Source organism: Callospermophilus lateralis, chromosome X, assembly GCF_048772815.1.
Source record: "Callospermophilus lateralis isolate mCalLat2 chromosome X, mCalLat2.hap1, whole genome shotgun sequence".
NCBI classification, from domain to species: domain Eukaryota; kingdom Metazoa; phylum Chordata; class Mammalia; order Rodentia; family Sciuridae; genus Callospermophilus; species Callospermophilus lateralis.
In genome coordinates this window covers 48,904,309-48,919,650 of record NC_135325.1, presented here as the reverse complement: position 1 = coordinate 48,919,650, position 15,342 = coordinate 48,904,309, and the positions used below count along the sequence as shown (strand labels likewise).

Genomic DNA, 15,342 nt, shown 5'->3' with positions numbered 1-15,342 from the left:
CCAGTGAAATAAAAAATTCACTAGAAGGGTGCAACAGCACATTGGAGTAGACAGAAGAAAAATATCAGTGAATTTACAGGTGAGCCCATCTGAGGAAAGAAAATAAAAACAAACACACCAACATATATATAATGTAAATACCAAAAAGAGGTGGGAGATAGAAAAAAGAAGAAAACATACTTGAAGATATATAAAATGGTGCCCAATTCCGCAAGTTTTATGAAATACATGAATCTAAACATTCAACAAGCTCAACAAAACCTGGTGTCACAGACCTGTAATCCAGAAGAAGCAGGAGGTTGAAGCAGGAGGTTGAAGCCCAAGGATCAGTTCAAGGGCATCCTTGGCAGCTTAGCGTAACCCTGTCTCAAAATATAAAATAAAAAGGCCTAAGAATGTGGCTCAGTGGTTAAGCACCCCTGGGTTTAATCCCCTATACCAAAAGGAAACACAGAAACAAACAAACAAATATCTGAACACACACACACACACACACACAAAGAAACAGCTTCACTAGTGAATTCTGGTAGGATCTAAAAGAGAAATTTTTAAATGAATGCTTGCCAGTATTATTGATAAATAACCAAAAGATGGAATCAACTCACGTGTACATCCATGGATGAATGGAACAATATGTGGCATATACCTACAATGAAATATTTTTCAGTCTTAAAGAGGAAGGAATTCCTGGCACAAAGTACAACACAAATGAACCTTGAGGATATTATGCTATATAAATTTGGTCAGGCACAAATGAACAAATTCTGTACCATTCTACTTAAATGAAGTACTAGGAATAGTAAAATTCACAGAAAAAGTACAATGGTGGTTGCTTGGAACTGAACAGAGGGGAAAATGAGACATTTTTGTTTAATGGATGCACAGTTTCAACTTAGCAAGATGAAGAGTTCTAGAGACTGATGATGGTAACTGTTGCACAGCAACGTGAATATAAGAATTAACAGTTAATTGTACATTTCAAAATGGTTCAGATGGCAAATTTCATGTTCATGATTTATTTATTTTCATAACTAAAAATAAATAAAATATGTAAGAACAAAACTTTTCCCAAAGATTAAAAAAATTCATTGGGAGAAAATAGATTTCTTATTCATTCTATAAAACTAAAATTACTACAACAAAATCAGACAAAGGAATAACAAGAAGATTGCAGAACTGTATCTTTTAATACTATAAATACAAAAGTACTCAACAAAATATCAGAAACCAAATGCAGGAGCACATTAAAATAATTATATACCCTGACCAACTAAAATTTATCCCAGTAATGCAACGGTGTTTGAGCATATGAAAAACAGTTGGTATTCATTAATAGATTCTAATAATTAAGTTATATACATACAATAATGAATAATTTATCAAAAGGATGAATAAACACATGGTCATCTCAACTGATGCAGAAAAAGCATTTGAATAAACTCAATGCTTTTTCATAATACAACCATTCAACAAACTAAGGATATAAGGGAACAAACACAACTTGAGAAGGGAATCTAACAAAATCCCACTGGTAACATCATACTTCAAAGGGAAAAATCGAAAACTTTCCAAAAATATTAGAAAAATGCCCAGCATGGTAGCACATGACTTATCCTAGTGATTCAGGAGACTTAGGCAAGAGCATCCAAAGTTCAGCTTTGGCAACTTAGTGAGAGACTCTGACTCCAAATTATAAAGGGTTAGGATGCAGCTTGGTGGTAAACCACCATGAGTTCAATCCCCAGTACCTAAAACAAAACAAAACAAAACAAAAATTAGCTGGGCATGGTGGCACATGCCAGTAATCCCAGCGGCTCAGGAGGCTCAGGCAGGAGGATCGTGAATTCAAAGCCAGCCTCAGCAACAGGGAGGCACTAAGCAACTCAGTGAGACCTTCTGTCTAAATAAAATACAAAATAGGGACAACCTGAGCAGAGCGTCTCTGGGGAAGCAGCGACCCCCAAGACCCACGCGAGGTGCGTCCCTCTCAGCCTGGCAGCGCTCCCAGGCGGCAGCGCCAGCGCCCCTTCAGCTCGTTTGACTTCCTTCCCTGCGGCCGGCTGCGCCCTGGCATTGGCGTTGACGGCGCTGGCGGAGATGGAGCCGGCCTATGGCAGCCGGTACCAACAGTTGCAGAATGAAGAGCCTGGGGAACCTGAGCAGGCTGCAGGTGATGCTCCACCACCCTACAGCAGCATCTCTGCAGATAGTGCAGCCTATTTTGACTACAACAACGAATCTGGGTTTCTAAAGCCCCCATCTTATAACATGGCTACAACATTGCCCAATTATGATGAGGTTGAAAGCTGAAGCTACCATCCCTTTAGTTCCTGGAAGAGATGAAGATTTTGTGGGCCGGGATTTTGATGATGCTGTACAGCTGAGAATAGGAAATGATGGGATTTTCATGTTAACTTTTTTCATGGCATTCGTCTTCAACTGGATTGAGTTTTCCTGTCTTTTTGCCTGACCACCTCAGCTGCAGGAAGGTATGGGGCCATCTCAGGATTTGGTTTCTCTCCTGATTGTCCTGATTGTCAAGTTTTCCACCTATTTCCCTGGATACTTTGATGGTTCAGTACTGGTTCTGGAGGGTGTTCCTGGTTTTAGGCTCTCTCCTGTTTCTCAGAGGATTTATCAATTATGCAAAAGTCCAGAAGATGCCAGAAACTTTCTCAAATCTCCCCAGGACCATAGTTCTCTTTATTTATTAAAGATGTTTTCTGGCAAAGGCCTTCCTGCGTTTATGAATTGTCACTCAAGAAGCAAGAGAACACCTGCAGGAAGTGAATCAAGATGCAGAACACAGAGTAATAATCACCTGCTTTAAAAAATAAAGTACTGGGGCTGGGGATGTGGCTCAAGCAGTAGCGCACTCGCCTGGCATGCGTGCGGCCCAGGTTCGATCCTCAGCACCACATACAAACAAAGATGTTGTGTCTGCTGAAAACTAAAAATAAATAAATAAATAAATAAAAAATAAAGTACTGTTGAAAAAGATCATTTCTTCCTATTTGTTCCTAAGTATAAAATTTTAATAGTTAATTCAGAATTCTGTAATCATTGAATCATTAGTGGTTAATGTTTTTAAAAGCTTTTGCAATCAAGTACGTGATGTATTAATAATGCCTTACGTATTGTTTGCAGTCATTTTAAATAGCATGAGGGATGTCAGTTTAGTCAGTAGGGGGCAGTCTTGCTTTATTCATGCTCCATCTCAAAGCAAATTAGGAAATTAAAAAAGATTTTAGTGTATGATATGTTTAAGGCTAGCTATTTTAAAGGGGTTTTCTCAAAAGGAAAAATTTTTGTTATGACTGCATTTCTGCACATAATCCATATTTGCTATTAAAATTAATCTACAAATTGATTGTACTATGTGTGAACACCTGGAAGCAAAATTATAGTGCAAAAATACATTTAAGGTGTGGTCAAAAATATGTTCTTAATTGATAAATAAACATTGATTTTTTATGGTCTGTATTTGAAATTTTTCAGTACCTTATTTTTACATGGTGTGTACCTAAGGAATTCTAAAGGATTTGTCACTGTATAAAATAGAAAGGGTAAGGAGAAATACAAATTAATTACTAAAATGTAGTTCCTCACATTGTATAATTAGAGTCCCAGAGGATTAGGTACTAAGAACAAAGAATTAGTTTGGAACTTCTGAGACGATCCCTAACATACTGTACTGCTTGCTTTTACAATGTGTTAGCAGAAACTGATGCATTATAAATGTAGAATGATGTGCTTTCTGCCCAAATGGTAATTCACCTTGGTTTGCTATATTAAAACTATAAATACAACAGAACATTAATAAATGTCTCGTGTAGCACCTTTGATTTTTTTTTTTTTAAAGAGAGAGTGAGAGAGGAGAGAGAGAGAGAGAGAGAGAGAGAGAGAGAGAATTTTTTGATATATATTTTTTAGTTATCGGCAGACACAACATCTTTGTACGTGGTGCTGAGAATCGAACCCGGGCCGCTCGCATGCCAGGCGAGCACGCCACCACTTGAGCCACATCCCCAGCCCCTCGTGTAGCACCTTTGAAAAAAATACAAAATAGGACTGGGGATATGTCCTCAGTGTTTGAGTGTCCCTGAGTTCAATCCCCAGTATAAAAAAAAAAAAAAAAAAAAAAAGATAGGTACAACTATATCCTCTCTTACCAATTCTGTTCAACACACTACAAGAAGTTGTAGCCAGGGCAATTAAATTAAACCAACAAACAAACAAAAAAAAGAGACATAATAATGTGGAAAAATAAAACTATTCAGAGATTACAGGTACTATGTAAAAACTATTAGAGATAATAAATTAATTCAGAAAAGTTGTAAGATAAAAGATAAGTACTGTTCTTTACCACATAATTTTCACCACTGCATAAATGTATATTCATAAGTATTCCATGCATTCTAATCTTGCAGCAAAGATAATCTAGTAATAAATGATACCAGCATAATTCTTAAAAGCTTCACATACTGGTTGTAACTTACTAAAAAAAAAAAAAGGCATTAAATCTGTTACAATTATGTAGTGAAATACAGTATACATGTATAACTAGTTAAAACAAAATTTTTTTTTTAATTAGGGGACTGGAGGTAGTGCCCAGTGGTAAAGCACTTGCCTAGCACATTTGAGACCCGAGATTTGCCTCTCAACAATGAAATACCACATATACATTGGCACATATACACTAGCAATGAAAAATCTGAAAAAGAAATTAAAACAATTTCATGTATAAAAAGATCAAAAGAATAAAATATTTACCAAGAAATATAACAAATACAAGATATGTACACTGAAAATGGCAAAACATTATTGAACGAAATTAAAGACGTCAGTAAATGGAATTCCATCATACTTTCATGCATTACAAAATGTCATATTGTTAAGACACAAATAATCACACTGATTTACAGACTTAACACAATATTCATCAAATTTCCATCTGTTCTTTTTGCACAATTAAAAAAGCTGGTCTTAAAATTTATATGGAATTACAATGGACTCCAAATAGCCAAAACAATATTGGTAAATAAGAATAAAGCTGGAAGATTTATACTTCACGCTTTCAAAACACACTATAAAGTTATAGTAATCAAAAGAATGTGGTGATGGTATAAGGATAGACATATAACATATTGAGAGTCTAGATTTAGAGCTTAAAAATATCATGTTTGCCATGCTAGGTTTCAGTCTTGCTTGGGGCTGATTCTGCTTTTCTACTTTCCTATTTCTCTCTTTTATAATGGGAATGTATACTTTGCATATCCCACAATTATATCTTAGAAGTAGATAGGTTGCCTTACTCTCAGATGAGATTTGGGATTTGGCCTTTTGAATTCAGAATTATTGGGGAATGAAATCACTGTATGTAGTATGCGAGAAGGACATGAGTTTGAGGAGGAGAGCTGGCAGGGACAGAATATTAGTTTGGACATTGCTTGTTTCCTGGAACACATTCAGGAATTTAATGACAAAAAATCTGATGTTAATTGATTAAGAGGGTGGAATTATGGTGTTTAGAGTTCAAAGGCCACTAGGAAGTGATTAGATTAACTGATTAGAATGAGACCCATATTACAGAATCCTGGTATTCTTATAAGAGAGACCACACATACTCCAGAAATGAGTCCCCAAAACTCTGTTTTAAAGAAGATTTCCTTAGGTAAATTGTTATAGTAACAAAGCTATCTAATAAACCATGTTTGTGGCCTAGAAGACAAAACATTGTTTACATGTAAATTTTTTCCAAATTCTTCTACAGATTCAATGTTTTGTTTTTTTTTTCCCCCAGGTAGCAGGGATTGAACTCAGGGGCATTCAGCCAGAGTCACATCCCCAGTCCTATTTTGTATTTAATTTAGAGACAGATTCTCCCTGACTTGCTTAGCACCTCACTTTTACTGAAGCTGGCTTTGAACTCGTGATCCTCCTGCTTCAGCCTCCCAAACTGCTAGGATTATAGGTGTGTGCCACTGTGCCCAGCTTGAATTCAATCTTAATAGGCACATTAATAGAATTATTCATAGAAAGCAAGAACAAGAGAATTCAAAAATTTATAAGAAAAAGCAAAGAACACAATTTATAAGTCTACCTATAAATCTAAAAATCAATAAATCTATAAATCAAGAAAGTGTGGTATTAGAGAATGGATAAACATATACAACAGTGGAACAAAACAGGCAGCCCAAAATCACCCAAAATATGGTCCATTACCTTTTGACAAAGGTACAAAAACAGTTCAGTGAAAAGAAATAGTCTACTCAATCAATGGCACAACTATATAACCATATTTTAAAAAATTGAACGAACTATACTTAAATCTTATATGAATACTTACTCAAAAATGATCAAAAGCGGGGGCTGGGATTGTGTCTCAGCGGTAGAGCACTTGTCTAGCACATGCAAGGCCCTGATCCTCAGCACACATAAAAATAAATAAATAAAGGTATTGTGTCCAACTAGTTCTAAAAAATAAATGTTTCTTAAAAATGATCAAAGGGGCTAGGGGTAAAGTTCAGCACTTGCTTAGCATGCATAAGACACAGGTTTTAATCCCTAGCACCATTTAAAAATATATATATTCTTCAGATTTCTTTCTAGGCTTCCTTCCCTATACTCAGGAGGCCCAGCTTTCTCTGTTACATAGGAGCTGAAAGATCTACAGGGGAGAGCTCTGCATTCTTAAAGTCAGGAAATGGTGCTAGAGGTTTTGTAGAGGTTGCTTAGACACACAATAAGCCAGGAAACGGAACTGTTGACATTCGGGTGTAGCCACTGATTTCTCTCTAGAAGAAAGGGAATGCTTGGACAACCCTGCTCATCAGAATTTGCATAGAGATTTTTTTTTAATTTTTAATATTTATTTTTTAGTTTTCGGCGGACACAACATCTTTGTATGTGGTGCTGAGGATCGAACCCGGGCCACACGCATGCCAGGCGAACGCGCTACCACTTGAGCCACATCCCCAGCCCTGCATAGAGATTTGATGTTAGAAAACTATAGAAACCAGGTCTTCTGGGTCTGTCTCTAAGCCAACCTGGCCACCTTTCTGAGAATAAAGGAAAGAGTCCTGAAATTTGAAGAGAGAAGAGACATTAGACAGGGGAAGAAGATGGCAGAGCAGAGGTGGGCAGAGGTCACCAATCTCTTCACAACATAGTGAAGGAATGGCATACTAGAGAGGTGTGTGATAGGAAAAATGCTCTAAGACCCAATATTAGACAATATGAAACCTGGAGAGACTTAAATTAATGGAACAGAAAATAAGGACAGAGTTCTCCAACCTTGAACTAGAACCAAGGAGGGGAAATGGGGAGGAGCAACAGAGACAGGAAAAGCATATAACCTCACATCCTTAACAATAGCTGCAAAGAAAAGCAGAACAAATTGAAATGCCACAGGAATAGTGGGGTCACCGAAGGGTATTAAGTAGTTTTGTAATGGGTAACTAACCCAGGCTAAGGACACTATCCATAATAATTAGTACATGGGTTCCCCTTCTCTCCCCTTTCCAGCCACCTGATTTTCAGAGAACCTAATTAGCACCATTCATACCTACCTTTTGGACTGTAATGGACTTTCCCTAGGATCTGACTACTTTGAAGTGTAAACGCCCCTGTGAAGGTTCTGGGCCCAAGGCTAAGATTTACCAAAGGCCTTTTAAGAGGATCCACTCTCCCTTACTGCACTCTACTTTTGTAAACAAGATTCCTGCTGAAAAATTCTTTACACATAATCACATATTGTTTTTGAAACCTTGTGCAAAACCATGTATCATTTTAGACTAGAAAATTTATGATACTAGGTAGCCTATAAACTTTGTGAAAAACTTCACAAAAGCTAAACTGTGCAGCCAATCTAGATGCCCTTCAGTAGATGAATGGATAAAAAAAAATGTGGCATATATACACAATGGAATTACTCAGCAATAAAAGAGAATAAAATCATGACATCTGGAGGTAAATGGATGGTGTTGGAGAAGATAATGCTAAATTAGCCAATCCCCAAAAAAACAAATGCCAAATGTTTTCTCTGATATAAGGAGGCTGACTCATTGTGGGGTAGGGAAGGGGAGAATGGGAGGATTAGATGAATTATAGATAGGGAAGAGGGGAGGGAGGGAAAGGGAGAGGACAGGGGATTAGCAAGGATGGCGAAATGTGACGGACATCATTATCGAAAGTACATGTATGAAAACATGAATTGGTGTGAACATACTTTATATACAACCAGAGATATGAAAAATTATGCTGTATGTGTAATAAAAATTATAATGCATTCCCCTGTCATTTATATTTTTAAAAAATCAATTAAAAATTTTAAAAAATAAAAAATAAAATGTTATGAAAAACTGGTAAAGGAAGCTCAGAATCTGGAGTTTTGATCTCTGGGGCCGCAGCGTAAAATAATGTTTGGTTTCTCCCACTCTTTGAATGCTGTTTGCTGCCTCTTGCCTGATTCCTTCAGTATTTTAAACAAAATAGAAGCCAGAAATCTGTGTTGGACATGGCAGCCAAATTGTGGCACCCATAGTGAATAAGCTGCCCAAGAAAAAATTAAATCCTCACACTATCTTCCCACCTTCAGATAGCAACAAAAATCTTTAAAATCCTTCTAGAAAGAACTTGTAGAAGAATTGCTACTAGTAATGTAGTAGAAGTTGCTGAAACGTCAGGAAGTGAGAGGTCAGATCCAAGTGGAAGATAGTTTTGGTCCATGACAGAGGAAAGGAAAGGTGTCTAGATTATGGTAGTCATTGGAGGCCCATAAGGGCAGGAAACTACTTATAGCCTGGGCAGCTTACATGGATGGTCCCCAGATTGTAGTTGTAGCCAGACAGAGGCATATCAATACAGGAAGTTGCCTGTGTCCCAGGAGGCCTAGATTAATAGTGCCTAGATCATGGCCAATGCTGGCAGGTATTTGGACATTGACTAGATGCTGTTTCAGTCCCAGTCAGCAGAGGGAAGCAATGCCCATGGTTTAGAACCAGGGCAATGGAACTATTACGCAGCTGAACCAATGATTGAGTCTTTTTAGCCAGTAGTAAGGGCAATACTCCGACTAGTTGTATTAGCCAGGGAAAACAGTTCTGCACCACAGATCACCAATAGAGAATCCACAACCACAGGACCTGTGTTTGCACACAGCCACCAGGATCTATGCCACTTTGAAAAGGATCCTGTAGAGGGCAGTGAGCACATGGTGACTGGCAGAAATCACAGAAACAGCCAAGATCCCTGCCTACTTAACTCCTGCACACAGTAGAAACAACCAACAGACACAATATCACACCCTCAGAACATTCAGACTCAGGCCCCTAGATTGATGAAAAAGAATGGGCTGGGGATTGGACAGCAGGGAATGAGGGGAAGGAAGCAGGGGGGGAGATGGGAAAGGCAGTGGAATAAATCAAACATAATTTTCCTATGTTCACATATGAATATACGACCAGTATAACTGCATATCATGTACAATCACAAGAATGGGAAGTGATACTCCATGTATATATGTTAAAATATATTCTATTATCATATTTCACTAAAAAAATTTAAAGGAAAAAAAAAAAGGCTGGTGGAAGGTTCATAGCAACCAGGGGAGTGGATCCAGTACCCAACATCTGTGGAGGGATCTAGAGTTAAAGAATGATGGATATCTTCTAACGGTACCAAGTCTGATAAAATCAATTCAAGACACAATAAGAATTTTCTTCACCTTGGCTTGGTTTACTATAAATACCTCTAAGTTCAACTTTGATTAAATACATAAAATAACTCTTCACTTTGATTTGTTATCAAAGGACAAAATTGTGCTCTGAATCCATTTGATTGTATTTCTTCTATTTTTCTAATATTTAACTTGTTTTAGTTGTTGTTGAATACCATACCTTTATTTTACTTATGTATTTTGATCTGGTGCTGAGGATTGAACCCAGGACCTCACATGTGCTAAGCAAGCACTCTACCACTGAGCCACAACCCCAGCTCTCTTCTAATATTTTAAAGCATTGATTGGAATCATTCTGATCAAGCAGAATGATCTATACTTTCTGCTCTTATCCCCTCTTTTTACGCTTAAATTATCTGCTACTTCCTGATATCCACCCATTCATCTTTTTCTTCTTTTTACCTTGGTTTGTATTATTCTTTCTAGCTTTCCTCCTTTACTTTCTCTTTTGACCAGTTTTCCTCTCTTACGCCTTTGAGCCCTATAATATTTCACTATATTTTACTATATTTAATAATATATATATAATTATTAAATATATAAATATATATTTAATAATAAATATTTTACTATATTTAATAATTAATTTTTGAATCTACTTATTCCAAAATGTTACTATAGCTATATCCTGGAATTAAAGGAACTGTGGAAAAGAGTATCAACAAGTTTTTCATTTTTCATAAGGTTGAATAGTACATGGCTTTGCTCTGAAGTGATTGTACTAAATATGGTTCAGTAGCTTCTCTCAAAGGAGGCCACACACTGAATTAAATTATCAATACCTAGATATTCACCCAGTCCATGCCTCTTAAAGAAAAAAGCTCACAAAAATAGCCCCCTGGATAAAAGAAGTAATAAACATCCCAATACATGGGTAGACATATAAACAATATGAAAAAGCAAGAGAACAAACCATCCAATACAGGCCACAACAACTGACTCCATAAACACCACAGAGTAGGAAATGTCAGAGAAAGAATTCAGAAAGCTCATAGTTTAAATGTTCAACAAGTTAAAACAAGACAAAGGATTAAAATTAGAACATACAGAAAGAAGAGAACATTTCAATGAAGAGAGAGAGATTGTGATAAAGAACCACTGCTAGATCAGTCATCTAGACATAAGGAAACTGTTAATCAAATGTACCTAACAGACATCTATAAATATTTCAACCATTGACAACTGAATACTCTTTCTTCACAGCAGCACATGAAACATTCTACAAAATACATCATATTATAGGGCACAAAGCAAATCTTAGCAAATAAAAAACAGATAATTTCTTGCATCCTATCAGATCATAATTAAATGAAATTAGACATCAATAATAAGATAGAAAAACAAACTACTCTAAAACCTGGAGATTAAATAATATGCTCTTTTAAAAGTATTTCTTAGTTGTAAATGGACCTGAGAATCAAACCCAGTGCCTCATACATAGTAGGCAAGTGCTCACAACTGAGCTACAACCCCAGCCCTAAATAATACACTTTTGAATGATAAATGCATAGCAGAAAAAAGCAGGGGATACAGTGATATATCAAAGTCTCTGAGACAATAAAGCATATTACAGACTTCCTACATTAGGAAAAAATAGAAAGATCCCGAATAATGTAACATTACACTTCAAGGACCTAGTAAAAGAAGAACAAACTAATACTAAAATGGTAGAAGACAGAAAATAAGTAAAATCAGAGCCAAAATCAATAAACTGAGAATAAAAAAATAAAAAATATTAACAAAACTAGGAATTAGTCTTTTGAAACTAACCAAAAGAAAAAGAAGACCCAAATTAACACAGAGATGGAAAAGGAAATAAAGATACTACTGAAATCCAGAGGAATATTAGAAACTATTTTGAAAATTTATGCACCAATAAGCTAACAATATTGAAGATACCAACAAATTCCTATAGATATACGATCTACCCAAATTGAAATATGAGGATAAAGAAACCTTAAACAGGGCTGGGGATGTAGCTCAGTTGGTAGAGTGCTTTCCTCACATGAATAAGGCCATGGGTTCCATCCCCAATATCACCAAAAAAAAAAAAAAAAAAAGAAAGAAAGAAACCAAGAAAGAAAGAAAACAAACCTTAAACAAATCAAAATCAAGTAATCAAATTGATGCAGTTATTAAGCTTTCCAACAAAGAAAACCCAGGGACCAGATGGATTCATAGCATAGATCTACCAAATCTTTAAAGAATGAATACCAATCCTTTTCAAATTATTCCACAAAATGTAATGGGTGAGAACACTACAAAATTCATTCTAGTAAGTCAGTTTAATCTTGATTAAAGAACCAAAGACACATCAAGGACAGAAAATTTCAGGGCAATATCCCTGATGAACATAGATGCAAAAATTCTGTTTTGACTTCCCCTGTACTGGGGATAGAACCTAGGACCACTTAACCACTAAGACATGTTCCCAAGCCTTTTATTTTTTTATTCTTTACTTTTTTTTTGAGACAGGGCCTTGCTAAGTTAGAGAGGCTGGCTTTGAATTCTTGATCCTCCTTGCCTCAGGCTCCTGAGTCACTGAAATTATAGGCATATGCCAATGCACCCAGCTTTGATGCAAAAATTCTTAATAAAATATTAGCAAACTGCATTTAGATAGTGCACCATAATCAAGTGTGTTTCACCCTAGGGATACAAGATTCATTCAACATATGCAAATCAATAAATGTAATTTATCATATAATATATAAGTTAACGAAAAGAATCACGTTTATCTCAATAGATGCAGAAAAAGCATTCAGCACCCATTCATACTTGTAAAAACTAGAGAAAATAGGGATATAAGGAATTTTCCAACATGGAAAAGATTATAAATGACAAACCCAAGGTCAACATCATACTGAATGGAGAAAAACTGGAAGTATTTCCTCTAAAATCAGGAATTAAAAATGTGTACTTGCACTACCCCTTTTCAACTTGAAACTCTAGGCAGAGTAATCAGGCAAGAAAAAGAAATTAAAGGACATAAACAGGAAGTCAAATTAACTATTTGCTATGAAGATAAAAATTTCCACCAGAACACTTCTACAGCTAATAAATTTTTATGTTGATCTTGTATTTGGGGATTTCAGGCATGCACCAATGCAGCTGGCTTCCGGGCTTAGATGAAAATATTAAAGCATACATATCAACATATAAAATCAATCACTTTGCTAATCTCCAATAATGAATCTTCTGAAAAAGAAATTAGGAGAACTATCCCATTCGTAATAAACCACCCAATATAAAATACTTGGGAATTAGCCTAATGAAAGACCTCTACAACCAAAACTATACAACACCAAAGAAATTCAAGACCTTAGAAGATGGAAGATGTTAGATAATGAAGCAGAGGACACAGATGAGAAGTCCAAATATCAACAAAGAAGCCACACTTATGATATTTGAAACTATTTTTCAGAAAACTAGGTTTATTTCTCTTCTTATCATAGACATGTCCTGCCCTGTTTATCATGCTTTCAAATTCTTTAAGGCTCCTTCTTTCCCTCCAGTGATCTCCCAGTACATCTCCCTTTCCCTGTGAGGGTCTAATGACCTAATAGCTCTCGATATTGTTCTTGGGGGTCTCTAGCAAATCCATGCACATTTCTGAAGACAACTAGGTTTAGCTATTATAATGTTAATATAATTAATATTTATTCAAGCTGTCGCATCAAAGCTCTTTATGAATGGCCATAATGGATTTTATGTAGAAATTTTATGCCATATAATGAATGTCAGTAATTCAACATACCTGGGTAATCATTTTGTGATTACAGCTGAAAACTGTAGTTCTATAGAAGGCTTTTTAAAACTAACATATCTATAATTGTTCATATTTTTTCATGATTACTTTTTCTTGTTCCGTGTCATTGAGTAGGTTCCCCCAGATCAGTTAATTACATTTTTTATATTTTTATCTTCATATTATAATTGGATATAATTTTAATCACTTCATAATTTAGGACAGTGTAAGTAGAAATTAAAATATGCATAAACCCGACTGGGGTTGTGGCTCAGTGGTAGAGCGCTCATCTTGCACATGCAAGGCCCTGAGCGCGATCCTCAGTACCACATAAAAAATAAAGTATTGACAACTACAACTAAATGATAAATGTCTTAAAAAATTCATGAACCATGTGATGTCAATAAAATTATATATCTTTCAAAGGATCAGATATAAATATAAGTGTAAAACTATAAAATCCCTAGATGAATACATGAAAATATGTGACAATCTTCATGACAAAGAGTAGACAAGAATTCTTACATGTCACACAAAAGGCATAATCTACAATGTTAATAAGTGAAAAAGTGGACTTCATCAAAATTGAAAACCATTGCTCTGAAAAAGGCAGTGTTAAAAGAATGAAATGACGTACAAACTGGAAGAACATTTTTCAACATAATGTATCTTAAAGAAATTATACAAAGAATATATAGAGAAACAGTAAGAAAAGGAAAATCCCAGTAAAAAGTGGCACAAAAGATTTGAAAAAATAAGCGTTCAAGAGATTTACAAGCCAGATGTGGTGGCGCATTCCTGCTATCCCAGTTATTTGGGCAGCTGAAGCAAGAAGATTGTCAGTTTGAGAGCAATCTAGGCAACAAAGGGAAATGCTGTCTCAAGAGGAAAAAAAAATATGAGAAAAGATTCAGATGTGTCAGATAATCATATGAAAACATACACACCACCACATGTCCTCAGAGAACTGCAAACTCGAATCATGATAGCTAAAAATCATATATATACATATATATGATTATACACACACACACACACACACACATACACACACACACATATATATAAAATACCAAGTAATACCAAGTAACTATCTCAAGTGTCCATTGGTTAGTGAATGGATAAGGAGCTGGTCCATCCATACAATGAAATGACTCAGGAATACAAATAAATGATCCAATGAAACACATAACAACATGAGTGATGCTTAAATGCATTTTACTAAGTGAATAAGAAGCCAGACAAAAAGTCCACATATTGCATGATTCCATTTATATGACCTTCTGATGAAGGCAAAACTAGGGGGATGGAAACAAATCAGTGGTGTCCAGATTTGTGGGGTAGAAATGGATCAAATATAAAAATTATTAAATTGATAGAGCTGTACTGAATGGATTGGAATATACATGACTACATGCATTTGTTGAAATCCATAGAATTATATGACATACAGAGAGTTGTTTACTGTGCATAAATTAGAAATAAAACTATAAAGACAACAAAAGTACATTTTTATCTATCAAATGAATAGAGATTTACAAATAGAAAAACCATGCTTTGATGAATGTGTAAAGAAATATTCACATTTATACATAACTGGTAGGAATATAATCCCTACAACTTTACTGAGAACAATTTAAATGTCATCTTTGAATTGATGCTCTAATACTGTTCTCATCATTCAAACAAAATAATATCAATTTTTAAGAAATTTATTCTAAAGAGATACATAGAAACATTAATTTACAATGATATTCATTACATTTAAATTTTATAAGCAATATTTGCAATATCCAAAATGTGCAGCAACCTGGTATCATCAAAATAAAATCTGTTAGAGCCATAAACTATTTAG

The 15,342-nt window shown here is 35.4% G+C and overlaps 1 long non-coding RNA gene and 1 pseudogene across 6 annotated transcripts in view; one reads left to right on the top strand and one right to left on the bottom strand.

Annotated features, from left to right (window-relative positions):
* Positions 1-15,342, bottom strand: part of LOC143639082 (uncharacterized) — a 156,514-nt gene that overhangs the window by 84,185 nt on the left and 56,987 nt on the right. For 3 of the 6 annotated variants that reach the window (XR_013154658.1, XR_013154659.1, XR_013154660.1), the window contains exon 8: positions 276-366. The exons of 1 other annotated variant lie outside the window; for it this stretch is intronic. This is a non-coding gene — a long non-coding RNA (uncharacterized LOC143639082). Of the gene's footprint in view, positions 1-275; positions 367-605; positions 647-2,821; positions 2,951-15,342 lie in introns of all 6 variants that reach the window. 2 more of the 6 variants (XR_013154661.1, XR_013154663.1) reach the window with 2 other exon arrangements.
* LOC143639310 (NEDD4 family-interacting protein 1 pseudogene) lies at positions 921-2,819 on the top strand (annotated as a pseudogene).